At 40.4% G+C, this 16,439-nt stretch overlaps 1 long non-coding RNA gene across 1 annotated transcript; it reads right to left on the bottom strand.

The window, feature by feature from the left end:
* Window positions 1-1,631: 1,631 nt before the first annotated feature.
* LOC128582029 (uncharacterized) lies at window positions 1,632-6,788 on the bottom strand. Its single transcript, XR_008378967.1, has 3 exons — window positions 5,944-6,788; window positions 2,463-3,986; window positions 1,632-2,200 (listed from the first exon to the last, which is right to left on the bottom strand). It is a non-coding gene; the product is annotated as an uncharacterized LOC128582029 (long non-coding RNA).
* Between the last annotated feature and the right edge of the window lie 9,651 nt (window positions 6,789-16,439).

The raw sequence follows: 16,439 nt of genomic DNA, 5'->3' as shown, positions 1-16,439 counted from the left end.
CTGGAGCTTCTCTGAGGTAGCCTACTCTTGCTGTGAAAACCATCAAATAAAAAAACAAGTGCAGATACAGTCAGGAGAGCTTTTACGCAAAAGGATTATTGCAATAGGAGAAAGCACTGACCCAAAAGTGCAACCATCTCAGGAGTTAGTCAAGCAGGGTTTTTGTTTCACAGAGAGGAATAAGTAAGAACTGGGTGTGGGGAATGGAATGAAGGGGCGATTTGATGAAACAGAAGATCAGGGAATGTTCTACCCAGAGGCCAGCTTATTTTCAGGGAGGGCTCCTTTAGGAGGGCTAGCCGCTGGCTCTGGCTGAGGGAGGGCCAATATTCAGGGAAGGAATTGGGGTGAAAACGAGGGAGGGAGAGAAACTTCATTTTGTTCTGAATGCACAGTGGGGACCAGCAGCTCAGCTAATCAGTTGTGAGGCCAACAACAAGAATTTGGAGGATCCCTGTCCGGCCTCCTCATGGACACACCAGGGGGGCATTCTTGAGTATTACCTATGGCCTGGAGGGAAGGGTGGTTTTTTTCAGGAAGCCACTTTCCAGAACACAAAAAGGACAGGGGCTTTCTTAACCCTCCAGGTAAAATTCTACATTGTCAAAACAGGAGCACAACGGCTGAGAATGATTATCAGGCTCACTGTCCAGTGTCAAGCTACTTCAGTCCCTGGTGGACTTTCCCTTCAGGAAAAAGGGAAAAAACAGAAGTTAGGAAGACCCTGGGTTCCCGTGGAGAAGGAGAGAAGCTCAGGACTGCTCTGTCCTGGGGCACAACAGAGCAGGGCTGGTTTGCTGAACCAAGCAACTATGAGGCAAGACCACCTCACCAAGGTCAAGGGAACAGGTGCAGAACTGGCGGGTCATAGTAGTGATAGTCTCTAGAACCAAAAAGTTCTAGAAACAATTAGGAACCATTTCAGGATCAGGGAACTAAGAGAAAATAAGGAACAAAGAAAACCTTTGGGTTTCATTCATAGTCATTTCTGTGGCCATCTGAAGCCATCCAGAAAGATGGAGAAAAGTTCCAAGAATCAGCAGAAGGGGGCCAATGCCAAATAATATGTTTTCTTTTAATTATTATTGTCTTGCACCTTAAATCAACTCTCAAGTTGATGCGACTATGGAGATTATATTTGCTATATTACATTTATATAAATGATGACTTTTTGTTTTTGTTTTTTGATATGGAGGCTGGACACCAGGGAATGCTCTTAAGATAAAGTTCTATTTGATCAGATCCTCCTCCTGTTTAACTTGATCTTACTACCATTTCAACTCAAGATTTATTGTTTTTGCCTTACATTCTAAAGAATTGAGGACTTTGAAGTAGACATGAAAAGTGTCATCCCAAACAGCCTATCAGTATATCACTGACAATTTAAAACAACAAACACAACAGCAAAAAATGCTCTTCACTGGTCTAAGCCTTCCAGGAGGTCTTACTTTAAATTGACTTTTGAGTCATATTGCAATAGTTCTAGTAAATTAGCTAACATCTGCTATCTGCACAGCAATGAAGGCCACCCTCTTCAATACGAAATACGCCCTTAACTTGCATCATTTATTTACTATCCAGGAGAGCACAGACTCACAGAACTATAACATGAGCCCTATGTCATTTTCTTTTTTTTTAATTTTTAATTTTTTTTTAATTTTTTTATTGTTAAATCATAGCTGTGTACATTAGTGCAATCAAGGGGTACAATGTAGTGGTTTCATATACAATCTGAAATATTCTCATCAAATTGTTCAATGTAGCCTTCATGGCATTTTCTTAGTTATTGTATGTAGACATTTGTATTCTGCCTTTAGTAAGTTTCACCTGTACCCATTCTAAGATGTACTGTAGGTGTGGCCCCACCCATTGCCCTCCCTCCACCCTAACCTCATCCCTCCCTTCCCCTTCCTTGGCCCTTTCCTCATAGTCTTGTGCTATAGTTGGGTTATAGCCTTCATGTGAAAGCTATAATTTAGCTTCATAGTAGGGCTGAGTACATTGGATACTTTTTCTTCCTTTCCTGAAATACTTTGCTAAGAAGAATATGTTCCAGCTCCATCCATGTAAACATGAAAGAGGTAAAGTCTCCATCTTTCTTTTTTTGGGGAGGTGGAGGGTCATTGGATTTATTAATATTTTAATTAAGTTCTTATACACAGGAAAACTAAAATATTAAGAATGTATGTATTCTTGCACGCTTTTTTTTTTTTTTTTTTTTTTTTTTTGTAGAGACAGAGTCTCACTGTACCGCCCTTCGGTAGAGTGCCGTGGCGTCACACGGCTCACAGCAACCTCTAACTCTTGGGCTTACGCGATTCTCTTGCCTCAGCCTCCCGAGCAGCTGGGACTACAGGCGCCCGCCACAACACCCGGCTATTTTTCTGTTGCAGTTTGGCCGGGGCTGGGTTTGAACCCACCACCCTCGGCATATGGGGCCGGCGCCCTACTCACTGAGCCACAGGTGTTACAACTAAATTGCTAATGGTTACAGAGCAATTATGGCCATATTAATAGTAATGAAAAGCAAATTTATGCATTTTCTAAGAGAGATTTAGATTATATTTTAAATGTCTACAAGTCTACTGAGAAGTAATACAATATTCTACCTTATGTAGCTCCCAGAAACATTTCCAAATACGACATGATGATATTGGAGATTTTTCTATAGTAGTTCTAAATCGAATATAGCATCATAAATTACCTTCTTAGACTACTTTGAAACACTTCATATCTCATTCCTTATGATGGAGTTTTGCTGAGGGCCAGAACTGAAACCAACAGATTAGGTTTAACTTAATACTTTGGTTCCTTTTTTTTTTATTATTATTAATTTTAAATCATAGCTGTGTACATTAATGCAATCATGGGGCACCATACATTGTTTTTATAAACAGTTTGACACATTTTTATCACACTGGTTAACATGGCCTTCCTGGCATTTTCTTAGTTTCTTAGTTTCTCTTCAAGTCCCTTGCCCATCCTGACAGTTATATTCTGCATTTACCAAGTTTCACATGTACCCTTGTAGAATGCACCGCAGGTGTAATCCCACCAATCACCCTCCCTCCGCCCATCCTCCCTCCCCTCCCTCTCCCCATTTCCCAAATTCTTAGGTTATAAGTGGGTTATAGCTTTCATATGAAAGCCAAAAATTAGTTTCATAGTAGGGCTGAGTACATTGGATACTTTTCTTCCATTCTTGAGATACTTTACTAAGAAGAATATGTTCCAGCTCCATCCATGTAAACATGAACGAGGTAAAGTCTCCATCTTTCTTTAAGGCTGCATAATATTCCATGGTATACATGTACCACAATTTGCTAGTCCATTCATGGGTCGATGGGCACTTGGGCTTCTTCCGTGACTTAGCAATTATGAATTGGGCTGCAATAAACATTCTGGTACAGATGTCTTTGTTATGTTGTGATTTTTGGTCTTTTGGGTATAAACCTAGTAAAGGAATTATAGGATCGAATGGCAGGTCTATTTTTAGGTCTCTAAGTATTCTCCAAATATCCTTCCAGAAGGAACGTATTAGTGTGCATTCCCACTAGCAGTGTAGAAGTGTGCCCTTTTCTCCACATCCACGCCAACATCTCTGGTTTTGGGATTTTGTTATGTGGGCTACTCTTACTGGGGTTAGGTGATATCTCAAAGTAGTTTTGATTTGCATTTCTCTGATGATTAAGGATAGATGAGCTTTTTTTCATTTGTTTGTAGATTGTGCGTCTGTCTTCTTTAGAGAAGTTTCTGTTCAAGTCCCTTGCCCACCCTGAGATGGGATCACTTGTTCTTTTCTTGCTAATACATTTGAGTTCTCTGTGGATTCTGGTTATTAGACCTTTATTGGAGGTATAACCTGCAAATATTTTCTCCCATTCTGAGGGCTGTCTGCTTGCTTTACTTACTATGTTTTTGGCTGTGCAGAAGCTTTTTAGTTTGATCAGGTCCCGGTAATGTATTTTTGACATTGCTTCAATTGCCTGGGGAACACAACATTAAAATAAGTGGAAAGAAACAGATGGAATTAATGTAATAATACAAGCCATTTAGCTCAGTGTATCAAAAGTACTATCACTTTAGGACATAATCAATATAAAAACTACGAGATGTTTTATATTCTTTTGTCTTCATACTTAGTCCTCAGAATCCTGTGTGTATTTAATGCTTATAGCACATCTCAATTTGGACTAGCTCTTGGAGGGGCCTAGCTGTCCCTAAACTACGCCAGTTTGTCTTAAAGATTATTTTGAGCTAAAAGCTATTGAGAATCAACAGATGGAGGAAGACTTCTCCATCCTCCACTGGTCTACGTAGAAACAGAGCTTACTTTTCCTGTTGTATAAGTTTCCTCCCCAACCCTCTCCTCCCAGGAAGGGAAGAATGACTTTGGATGCTGGCGATTGAGTCAACACGGAGATGAGATTGAGTAACCAGCCCTGACTAAAATAACCCTCACCTTCCATTAGTTCCCCTACATTTCCTAGTCACTTTCCTATGACTTATCATCCCTTGAAGCTCAAATCTTCTTTTCTTCCTTAAAATTGTATATAAACCCATGAATCTAAATGCTTCTTTGATTCTTCCACTTCTTTTATATGAACTCCTATGTATATAAATATTAATAAAAATTGTGTGCCTTTTCTCCTATTAATCTGTCTTTTGTTAGTTTAATTTGCAGGCCCCTGGATACAAAATATAAGAGGGTAAAGGAAAAGTTTTTCTTCCTCCACTTTATTTTAAGCGCTCAATATGCAGGTCTCGGAGAATGATACAGAGTGTAAATTATGTCTAACTCACACTTTATTTTTTTCTTATATAAAAATCTGTTTTTGCTAGTAGTTTCTACAGTTACCGAAACTCCATATAAACAGTGTTACACCTGCACAACTATTAGCAATTAATAAATTCATTGAGTCTGTAATATTTCAGTTTTACAGGTTTCAGACTTTGAGAAAAAGGCTGGTCCCTTCCCAAGTTCCTTTGAACTTTGGTCCTGAAAAAGCCATTACTAACAGCTTTCCAGAATGGAGGGGGAAAAAAAGTCAGTCTAAATTCAAAAAGTATATGTGGTTTTGATTTTAAAACAAATAAACAAACAAGGTTAAATCAAAGTAAGGATTAGATTTGTACCCTGCTGGAATTTTCTGTTCTGTAATCAATGGTGGTTTCTAGTAGTCCTTTAACTCTGGATGTAGGGTGGGGAAGCTCTGCAGAACCCAACTAAAACAACCCCATGTTCAGAAGTTAATTGAACGTATAAATCATTGTTATAAATAGTAGGATGTCCCATTCAATGGTTTTAATTATTTCACATCTTTGAAACAACAAATGGATTTGATTAAAGTATAATTTGATTTATTAAAATCTAATTGAGGGCATGTATTTGGATACTTAAGTTATTTCTCCAAAAATATGAAGATGTACCCTTTATCCCTTTGTATATATTTTTGGCTTCCTTTAACATTCATAAGAGTGCTTAATACCTAAAATCTGAGGTTAGATTTAGTGTAAAATCACCACGTCCCTGTTATTTTATTCTTCCCACCGCAGCAGGTGAGACGTAAAAGATGAATCACTTTCTTCCAACTTTCCTCTCATGCTCTGCCCTGCTTACAGGGCTCGTCCGCTTCTCTGAATGGAAACTCATACTGCGGAAGGTAAATGAAAATAATATTTCTTTTTTTTTAGCTTGTCTTTATTCCCAGAGGACATTGTTTTCTTTGTACACTTCGCTTCCTGGCAAAGGAGAGGATGATTCTAGTAGATTTGAGAAGAGCAGTTAAAAAAAAAAATTAACGAAAGAGAAGATGAAAATTCATTATTAATAGTTCCAGTAGACTCATGGTGATATCAATTAACTGTTTGATAAGTGAATGGCTCTGAGAGAGTCAATAAATGAATATGGCCTAACACAGAAGGTAATGAATAACCGGATACCTGGTGTTGCCCAGTTTGGGAAAGGCTCCGAGTGTCATCCCTGGTCCAGTATCCCAGAAGGGCACCATGATGACTATTCTCTAGAAACTTGTACAAAAATAAGTCTGCAGAAGGTCACAGATGTTTGGAGCTGTCAGTGTAATTCCTCCGAGGAAGCGGAGGTCTGATACGGTCTGTGCAATCTGCACACTTTACATCCCAACACATCACAAACTCACAATCCCTAGCAAGCTGCGGTTCCATTCAGATGTTCCCTCAACTACCCACTTAAAAACCTGGAACTGTCAAGAAAACGAGAGGTGACTACTGAAACTGAAAGCCGACCACAATGGGGCGCTTCCAATCCTTTCTCTGGTCTGAGTCTATCACAGGGATTTTAACTTACAGTCAAAAGTCCACAGGCCCCTGCTCAGAGCCTGGCTTTGGGAAGTCTGTGGACATCTGGAAATAGCACATCTCTTTCCTTTTTTTTTTCATTTTTCTGAAAGGAGTTATCAGTGGCTTCTGGCAAGAGGAACAGGGACTGTGCAAAGCAGACACACACACCGGACATCCAGAAGCAAGGCTGTCATGATCCGTCAACAGGGAAGAGCCAAGTGCCCTGCTCAGCTGCCTTGCACCATGGGAACAGACAATCCGAGCCTGGCATGTCACACATCAGCGATGGGGTGTCCTTGGACTGGTGGCTTCAGTTCACACCAGGCTTTACTCATCAGAAGTTTTGGATGGAAATCTTTTAGAGAAAAGATGATATAGGAGTAGTATAGCAAATGGTTTTGTCTGGGTCTTCTCTGCCACATATAGAGATAGTGATTGAAGTTTAACAGCATCACCCTTTGATGTGAATGAAGGCAGAACTTGACCAAGAGGTAACTGCTGTGTCCTATCATTGAAGTAGCTGCCTGTGGGGGAGGGCTGAGGACGTTCACCCCTATAGATTGGTTTCAAAGTGTATCTAGCTCATTGAACCCAAAACCATGGGGGGGCGGGGGGGCGGGTGAAGCAACAATGGTGTTTATTCTTTTATTGCAGATATTTATCAAGTTCAGCTAATAAGAGTAATTTACCTCCCTGAAAATTTTTGCATTTCTGCTTTGGCTCATGTTCTTCCAATTAAAGAGGGAAAGAATAAGAACCAATTACTTCTTCAGCAAAATTAAGTTCCGTTGCACTTTTACTCCCATAACTTAATTTATATAAAAAGCTACATGTTTTATTCTTTATTATCTAATAAAGGAGAGATTGTGAAAGGGAGAATTGGAACTGTGTGTGATTTATTCCAGGAATGTAAGAAAGACTCCAAGTCAAGAATTAGAGCAATGTAATTCACCCCATTAATGAACTAAAGGACAAAATCACACGATATGCAGAAAACAACGTTTAAATCAATCGTGAACTTTTGAAATAGGTGTTTAGAAAACCAGGAATAGAGAAAAAGTTTCTTAACCCACTAAAATTCAGCAGCAAACTTAATATTTATTGGAGACATATTGGAAGAATTTCCTTTAAGGCTGAGAATAAGACTAGCATGCCTTTTAAATTACATTTATTTTACATGTGATATTGGAAGTTTTGACCAATAAAATGAATTGAGAAAAGGAAAGAAATAGCAAAGAGCAGAAGAGAGTCAAGAGACTCTGCTGTCATTATTTACAGGTGATATGTATATTTGCAGAAACCTCACAAGAGATTCAACAGAAAAACTATACCAAATGGTTAATAGAGTTTAAGAACTTCCTGAACTCTATTAACCTAGGAATTAACCTAACAAAAACGCACAAAATCTCTTAAAGAAATTGTTAAAATTCTTCTAAAGTAGTAGCTTCCCAACTTTAGTGTACATACAAATTATTTGGAGAATCTTGTTTAGAGGCAGATTCTGATTCAGGAGCCCTAAGGCAGAGATTAAGAACTGGCATTTCAAAACCTCCCAGGTGATGCAGACAGTTCACCTTGAGTAGCACGGTCCTGAAGCACTTAAGGAATAAGTAGAGATAAAAGGCATGCTTGTGTGGGGACACCCTACCATTATACAAATTCTAATTCTCTCCAAACTTACGATTTTTAAGACAATTTCCATCAAAATCCCAGTAAAATTTGAGGGTAGTATTTGCTCAATTTACATAGGGAATAAAAAAGCCAACTTTCAGAAAAAAAGAACAAACTGGGGTAAAAGGGAATTCTGTTCCCATATATTAAGAGTTGTAACTAAACCAAGGTAATTCAAAAACACCACCAGCAGCAACTTGCTAATAGCACACGAACAGGCAATAAAATAAAGAAACAAAACACACTAGAAACAGATCCTATGAACTTGATTTATGAAAGAGGTGGCATCAGAACTTAGTGGGGAGGCCAGGTGTGGTGGTTCACACCTGTAATCCTAGAACTCTGGGAGGCAGAGGCAGGAGGATTACTTGACTCATGAGTTCAAGACCAGCCTGAGCAAGAGTGAGACCCTGTCACTCCTAATAAGAAAGAAAGGAAAGAGGGAAGGAAGGAAAGAAGGAAAGAAAATTTTTAAAAAAGAAAAATTAGCTGGGTGTTGTGGCAGACACCTATAATCCTAGCTACTTAGGAGGCTGGGGTAGGAGGATTGCTTGAACTCAGGAGTTGGAGGTTACTGTGAGTTAGGCTGACACCAGTGCACTTTAACCTGAGCAACAGGGTGAGACTTGTCTCAAAAGAAAAAAAACTTCATGGAGAAAAGATAAATTGTTGGTAAACGGTATGGAGAAAACTGGCTTTCCATATGGGGAGGATAAAAAATTAAATCTCAGAAAGCCAATGACTCGGAGCTGTCTGTGTTTCTGTTGGGAACTGATCTTGGGCTTCCAACGCAAAGGCAGAAAGCCGGGGAGAGACAAACCCTTTCAAGCAGGTTGACTTCTCACATAAGCACACGGGATCCACCCCTCACCTCCTTCACTTGCTTTCTCTGGGTCTTGTCATTCTTGCAAATTCCTCTAAGGTTCTCACGACAGGCCAGTTCTTGTATATATGGTCCTGGAATTATATGGTATTGAGAATTTTCAAGATTTTTCTTTTTCTTTTGTTTCTGGGTGAGTGGAGGCTCTTATTGTGTTGTTGTTTCCTTTGTTTTACTGGTCACTGACTTGAAGCTCAAGTTTTCGTAAGTATGTTATTGCAAAGTTGGAAAAAGCCACAATAGGAGCTGCTACCCATATGCAAATTTCCTACACTCAGCTTTTTGATTATTGAATCCAACATATTAGCAGTTTCCCCCAACTTTATGTTGCTCACAGATTGGATTTTTCATACCTCTGCTTTCATTTAAGTTCATAATGAAAACATTTGAGTAGGTCAGGGTCATAGACAAAACTCTAAGACAAATAATTAGAAAATTTCCCACAAAGCTGATTAATCAGCAATGTTTGGGTGAGACGCTTCCTGATTCTTTTCCTTTGTACCTCTGCTCTCCAGAGCTGACGCCACTTGACGTCCACCTGTGGGCTTGACCTCCCCACAAGGAACTTGAAGGTCTTCAGACTAAATCTCTAGAACTCAGCCTTGAGTTGCGTTTCTTCTTAGTACAGTACTGGCCCTTGTCCAAGGGCTAACAACTGAGCTTCTGCCCTCTAGCCTTTTCTTAAATTACTGTCTGCACGAACCGCTTTTTCCCTACTATCCTATAACTGGAACACCTTCTGTTTTTTTAAAAAAATGTTTAAACTTGGGGTCTTTTTATCCATTTCCCAAATATTTCCATACAGGCACTTCCCTACCCGCTTATAACAAAACTTAGAAGCCTATATCCTGCCCGTTTTTTCTGTGGTGCCGCCTCTCGCCTGCCTGGGTCTCTGATTATCATTTTCACCGAATCACCAGCATACTGTCCATTTTTTTAGTGTGCCCCACTGTTTGTGTTAATATTAGACAATTGCCCACCTCCTCCATCCTCTTCCCCTACTTGTATTATTGCCTACTTGTTACCTATCACAGTACCTTTATTTTTTCTTTATTTTTATTATAAATTGACAAATTATAGTTGTATGTATTTATGGGGCTAAGGGGGTTAAAAAATAGTACCCCGAGTGAAGACCTCAGAAGCAAATGCTCCCTGACCTTCCCCTGCCCTCTCATCTCTGGCCCCTCCTTCTCTCCCGAAGGACTAGCCATAAAAACTAGAATTCCTCCTTCCCAGGCTGAGTCATAAAAACCACAGTGCCTCTCTCCCAAAGCTGGTCATAAAACCTAACAATATTCCTCTAACCTTCCCCCCACCCTTCTGTGTAAAAGCAGGCCATAAAGAGAATCTCAGGTTTAAGATGCTTGGTAAGACCCTCACTGCAGAAAGGGTCCTGCTCTGACCGTGGGGGGAAGGACCGCAGCACAGAGGCTGGACAAGAGACAGCACAGAGAGGGACTGCTGGGCTTCCTCACTCGGCCTGTTAGGTCAAACCTTTTCTCTCCAATCACAGGTCTACACAGCTGTTCCTTCTACACCAAACCTAAGCATAAAAATGGATAGTTTTCCCTATATCTTTGCGTCTTCCTTCTGAAGATTCCTGAGTCATGTAAAACTGTGACTCAATACATTTGCTGTGCTTTTCTCTTATTAACCTGTCTTTTGTTATAGGAATGTCAGCTCTAACCCTTAGGATGGGGAGAAAAAGAATCACTCCTTTTCTACCCTACAGGGCATAACATGATGTCGTGATTTATGTATATAATGTGTAACAATTAAATCAAGCTGATTAACATAGCCATCACCTCAAATACTTACCATGTTTTTGTGGTGAGGGTATTTGAAATGTATTGTCTTAGCAATTTCGAAGAGTTTATATACTATTATGAACTATACCCACTGCACTAAGCAACAGATCTCAAACAAAACAAAACAAAAAAGCAAAACCTTATATCCCCTGCCTAACTGAGGCTCTGTACCCTTTAACCATCATCTCCTTATCTCCCCCAGCCCCCAGCCACAGATAACCACCATTATAATTGTCTGTTTCTACGAGTCTGATTGTTTTATATTCCACATGTAAGTGAGAACATGCCATATTTGTCCTTCTGTGCCTGGCTTATTTCATTTAACATAATGTTCTCCGATTCCACCTATGTTGTCAAAGATGTCAGAATATTTATCTTTTTTAAGGCTGTCATAGTACTTTTAAAATGTCATGTTCTGTTGATCAGCGTTGTCTACCTCGAGGATCTTGATTTTCTTCAATACAACATCTTCTCCTCACTATTTCCCCATCTTCTTGACTAAAACATAGGCAATTTTATCAGATATTTTCTGAAATCTAAAATTGGATGTCTGTAATCTGCTAATCCTACCAAAAAAAGAAAATGTTTAGCTTGGCACACTGGGTCTTAGTGAATCCAACATAGATCCTACTGTTCACCACTCTTTTCTCTAAATGCAAATATTGTTCCTTTCTCTGTATTGACTTTTACCTGGATACAGAGATTTGAATGTCATTCTACAGCAAAATTCTGGCCAAAAAGGGACACTAATTGATAGTGACTAATTTATGATCTATAAACAATAAGGACACTTTATTATCTCACATAACAGGAAATTCTGGGGAAGAGTGGCTTCAGGTGACTTGATGCAAGAGGCTCAAAACTATTATCAACGACCCAGCTCTGCCATCTGTCATCACCATAATGGCCTTGTCTTGGGTTGGTTCTTTTCATGGCTGTAATGAGTTGCCACAGCTCCAAGTATTATGCACAGCCAAAAATAAGGACTGTTTTTTCCTGTAAGTCTTCTTTTAGGAGAAAGGAAACCTTTCCCAGAAGCTGCGTCTACCTGACCTCTTCTCACATTTTGTTGCCCAAAAGTGGGTTGCCTGCCCCCTCCAAACCAGTCACTGGCAAGCTGAGACAGTTCAGAATTTAAGCCTGAGACACATTAAGAAGGGATAGACAATCTCCAAATTGGCTCTTTCCCAGCTAGGAGAAAGTAGGCAAAGGTTCTGGGCTCTGCAACTGCACTGTCTGGTCCAGACAGAAGAAATTACTCCCTAATTTGGAGGTCGGTAATTTTGGAAGACAGTTACTGGTGAAGACCCATTAAAATAGCATGGGATTTTTATCTATTCAAGATAGTTGAAAGCAGGCTTGTGTCCAAAACAAAGGGGTAGATTAGGTTATCTTTAAAATTCCCTGCCAACTGTTTAATGCTGTGATTCAGTTCTCATTGTTTTCGCTGGGGAAACTGCTTGCAATTTGGAATTGTGCACATCAGCAATGTTTGTGCTGCCAGCAAAAGTGCACAGTTGCTGATCTGGGAGCGTTTCCCTGAATAGCACATTTGTGGAAAACTGAGTCACAGGGATTCTAGGGACTGTGACGCCTTCATCTGAACCATTTTCTGAATGCCTTACATCTTAGACACTGGCTGCTTCCCTTAAATAAACAAACTATGATGAAACAATTGACATACAGTGTGGGGTTGGGCAAAGCAAAGCAGGTTTAGCTAACTGGTTTACCACTGGTGGTGTTCCCTTTTTTTTTTTTTTTTTTTATTTTGGACTGGAAGCAAATGATTGGGGGAAACCTAAGGCAACCAATTAAATGTGGATGTTAGCGCTGCTAGGGAGAAAACTTGCAGAAAAGTTGATCTGACTCATTAACTCATGTCTGGAAATGAAACTGCACTACCTTGGGAGCTTTTTAAATAAAATATAATCTATCTAAGTTTCATCTGAAAAATCCAAGTTCTTTCAGTATTCACTGGAGGAAGGGAGGGGAAACCAAGTGGGGAAGCAAGCTATTTTTGAGGCAGTTGAGGTCACTTGTAGATCCGTAAATTGTCAGTCAGGCTTCTGTCTTCTGCAGCAGGAAGCGTAGGGAGTAGACCCTGCAGGGGGAGAATCCTAATCATCAGGACCAGCAACTCACTGGATTTGGAGAGCAAGAAAGGAGTGTTGAAGATAATGTTGAACTTCCTCACTGGGGAGAGTTTACTAATATTATTGAGTAATTACACAGAATGGATATCACGCTAAATGCATAATATACTTACTATATCTCTTCTCCCAGTAGTTCCCTTGCATTAGTATTATTGTTATTTCCATTTGGCAACTACGGAAAGTGAAGTTTCGTGGGGCTAATTCAGTAAGGAGGAGGAGGAAAATGAAGGATTCCCATTTAGACACAATGAGTTTTAAGTGTTGGCAGGACATTCCACTGAAGATGTACAGCAGCTTGTAGGAAATGGGAAGCTGAGTTGAGGAAAGCGTTAGGATGGAGGATAGATGTGGTGGTCATTTGCTTGCCCATGGAGTTCTGAGTTCTATTACTTCGGATTTGTTATGTGGATATCTATATGAGCCTCAAGTACCAGGAATTAAAAGAAAGAATGTTTGATCAATAGGCTTGGCTTATTGGTCTTACTGGCCTCCATTGATTACCAGTGTGATTTTGAGAAAATCACGGCAGCACTCTGAGCCGCTGTAGAGTGAGGTGGCTTCCGGCTCTGACGTTCTAGAGAAAGGAAGTCCAGGACGAAGGCAGGTGCAGTGAGACAGATAAAGAAGAAGAAGAAAGCAGAGACAATTCATTAGATGCTGAACCGTGAGAGAGGGGGATAGAAGATGGGAGAGCTCTTCCAGCCGGAGAGTTTAGGAGAATCATAGCACCATTGACCAAGACAGGGAAGGGGGAGATACCACGTGGTTTTGGAGAGATGATAATAAACTTTGTTTGGATAGATAGTGTTTGAGGTACTGTTCACAGGGTATTTCTTTGGACATGGGTAACTAAATTATTGGGATAGAAACATTTATTTAGGGAGGCTCCTGTGGCTTAATGGGTAGGGTGCTGGCCCCATATACCAAGGGTCGCAGGTTCAAACCCGGCCCCAGCCAAACTGCAACAAAAAAATAGCCAGGCTTTGTGGCGGGTGCCTGCGGTCCCAGCTACACAGGTAGCTGAGGCAAGAGAATCGCTTAAGCCCAAGAGTTGGAGGTTGCTGTGAGCTGTGATGCCACATCACTCTACCAAGGGCAATAAAGTGAGACTCTGTCTCTAAAAAAAAAAAAAGAAAAGAAGAAAGAAAGAAAGAAAGATTTATTTATATATACACTGAACATAGATTTGAAGGTAAAAGGGTGGAGCCGGGTGACTTATTAAACAACCTTTGAGATCTCTATGCCTCTCTAACAGCAGTCTCCATAGCAATGTGACTCACTTACCACTTGGATTACTTCACGGTGGATTAGCTGGTCTTTGTGCTACGGGTTACTCCTAATACTTTATGAATGAATGGCAGTATGTTTCAGGTAGTTCCAGGATTTTCCTATGCCCTAGATTATTGCTTCTTCATTCTCTTTGTTCTCCTTTCCCAGTAGGCCTTTGGTCTTCGTTATTTAATTCATTTTCAGCCACCATTGATTCCACGGCTTCTTTCTTAGGCTCCATGAAAAGTCTCCTCTTCCTTAGTTACTAAGCCATGATAATTCTACACTTCAGTCTGGTGTATTCTTATCCTTATGTTGTATCCTTGTCATTAACAGCCAGTTGGTCTCAGGCCTTGAATGAATTGTTCTACTTACATTCGCTCATATAATTATTATAATAATCCTATGTGGCAGGTTCTCTCGGTCCTGTTATACGAGAAGTAATTGAAATGTGAAATGAGCATGTTACTTGCTGGAGTCCCACAGTGAGCAGGGGAGTAAGGAATGAACTCAGATGGGTTGACACCAAAGCTCTGACCCCCACGTGTCTCTGCTTTCTCCACCCAAGGGAATGTTTTTGTCTTTCCTGCCTGTCGCTATTTTTTTGTTTGTTTGTTTTTGAGACAGAGTCTCACTTTGTCATTCTCAGGAGAATACTGTGGCATCATAGCTCACAGCAACCTCAAATTCTTGGGCTTAAGCAACCCTCTGTCTCAGTCTCCCTAGTAACCGGGACTATAGGTGCCCACCACAACACCCAGCTATTTTTTGAGATGTGGTCTCACTCTTGCTCAGGCTGGTCTCGAACCCATAAGCTCAGGACAATCTACCCACCTTGACCTCCCAGAGTGCTAGGAATACAGGCTTGAGCCACCACACCACACACCCTCTCCCCATGGCTAGTTTTATTCCACCTTATTGCAGCATTTTCAGCATCCTCATTAAGATCATGAATACAACAATTATTTAAGAAGCTAATCCTTAAATATAGTTCTATAAAAATCCCTTTCAGTTTCACTTTCTCCTGACCACTCTCCAAACCATCCAGACCCTTGTGTCACATTCTCCCAAACATATGTATACACAAGTCATCCACCTGCTTTTACACTTTTTCTTTCCTGCTCATCCCTACCTAATAAGGTTAACAAGGAAAAATGATTTTACATATCAAACAAGCGAAGTGTTAACAAAAGAATATCAGGTGATTTTATAAAACAAAAATACTTGTATGAGATTCATGATGTACTCACATAGAGTAGTTAAATAAAAGTAAACGACAGAGAATGATTAAGTGTTCCAAAGAAAAATAAAAGCAGCAAACGCTGCATTATTAGGGGTAGAGTTTAACGATGAGTGGGATTTGATGAAAAGTAAGTGGAAAACTAGGGTGAAGATAGAAATGAGCATCTTTACCACCGATAACTACTTATCAAGCACCTGCGTGGGTTGGACGTTGGATTAATGGTTTGGGATAAAGAGCTGTATAAGCTATTGTCTTTCTCCCAAGCACTTTGTGTATGGGAAAGACGTAACCAGATAGTGAAATACACAGCAACATGAAGAGACATATAATACATACGGTGAGAGTTTCAGCAATTCCGAAAATGCAGAGAACTTACCACAATAAGAATGATAAGTCCCAGAACCGAGGGTGAGCAGTTTACATGGATCAAAGGGCTCGCTCATTATAATGACAGCCTTTTACAAGCCAGGCGCTGAGTACAATGGCTACAAAGAGCTCAGAGTCAACCAAAGGAACCAGGACCTCTGACGTGAGGCCTGGAGGCAGGCTATAAAAGGGGGTATGTCTCCTAGCCAGAGGCATCAGAAGCTTCCTGGTGCAGGTGGGAAGGTGGGCAGAGGACACTTCGGAGCAAAAGCGTAGGTCGGAAGATGTAGTTGCTGTGTAGGGAGAAAGAACAGAGCCTCCAGGTCATCCTTTCTATGACAGCGTGGAGTATAAAGCCAGGAACAGTGAGATGACATGAAAGAGATGGGTAGAAAGTGGATCAGAAGGGTCCCCACAAGCCACACACGGAGCCTGGGCTAGATGGTGATGGGGGAAATGTTTTAAGCATCCTTCAGGTTGGGGAACTGTAAGAATTATATTCATGTTGGGCCTAGATTTCAGCAAGCTTCAAACACTAAACTGAGAAATGTGAGTTTGCTGTGATCACTGTTTTTTTTTTTTTTTAGTTCAGAGAATAACTGTGCTCTAGATATTCAGCCCAATTCAAAGTGGAGCTGCTGAAAAATTTATTAGTGCTGAAGAGCATAGGATGCTTTATGGAAGACTAGCACTTTAAAGGGTTGCAGATAAAAGGAGAGGGGCCTCTG

Source organism: Nycticebus coucang, chromosome 3 (assembly GCF_027406575.1).
Source record: "Nycticebus coucang isolate mNycCou1 chromosome 3, mNycCou1.pri, whole genome shotgun sequence".
Lineage (NCBI taxonomy): Eukaryota > Metazoa > Chordata > Mammalia > Primates > Lorisidae > Nycticebus > Nycticebus coucang.
Note: the sequence above shows the minus strand (reverse complement) of the source record. Positions and strands in the feature narration are given on the sequence as shown.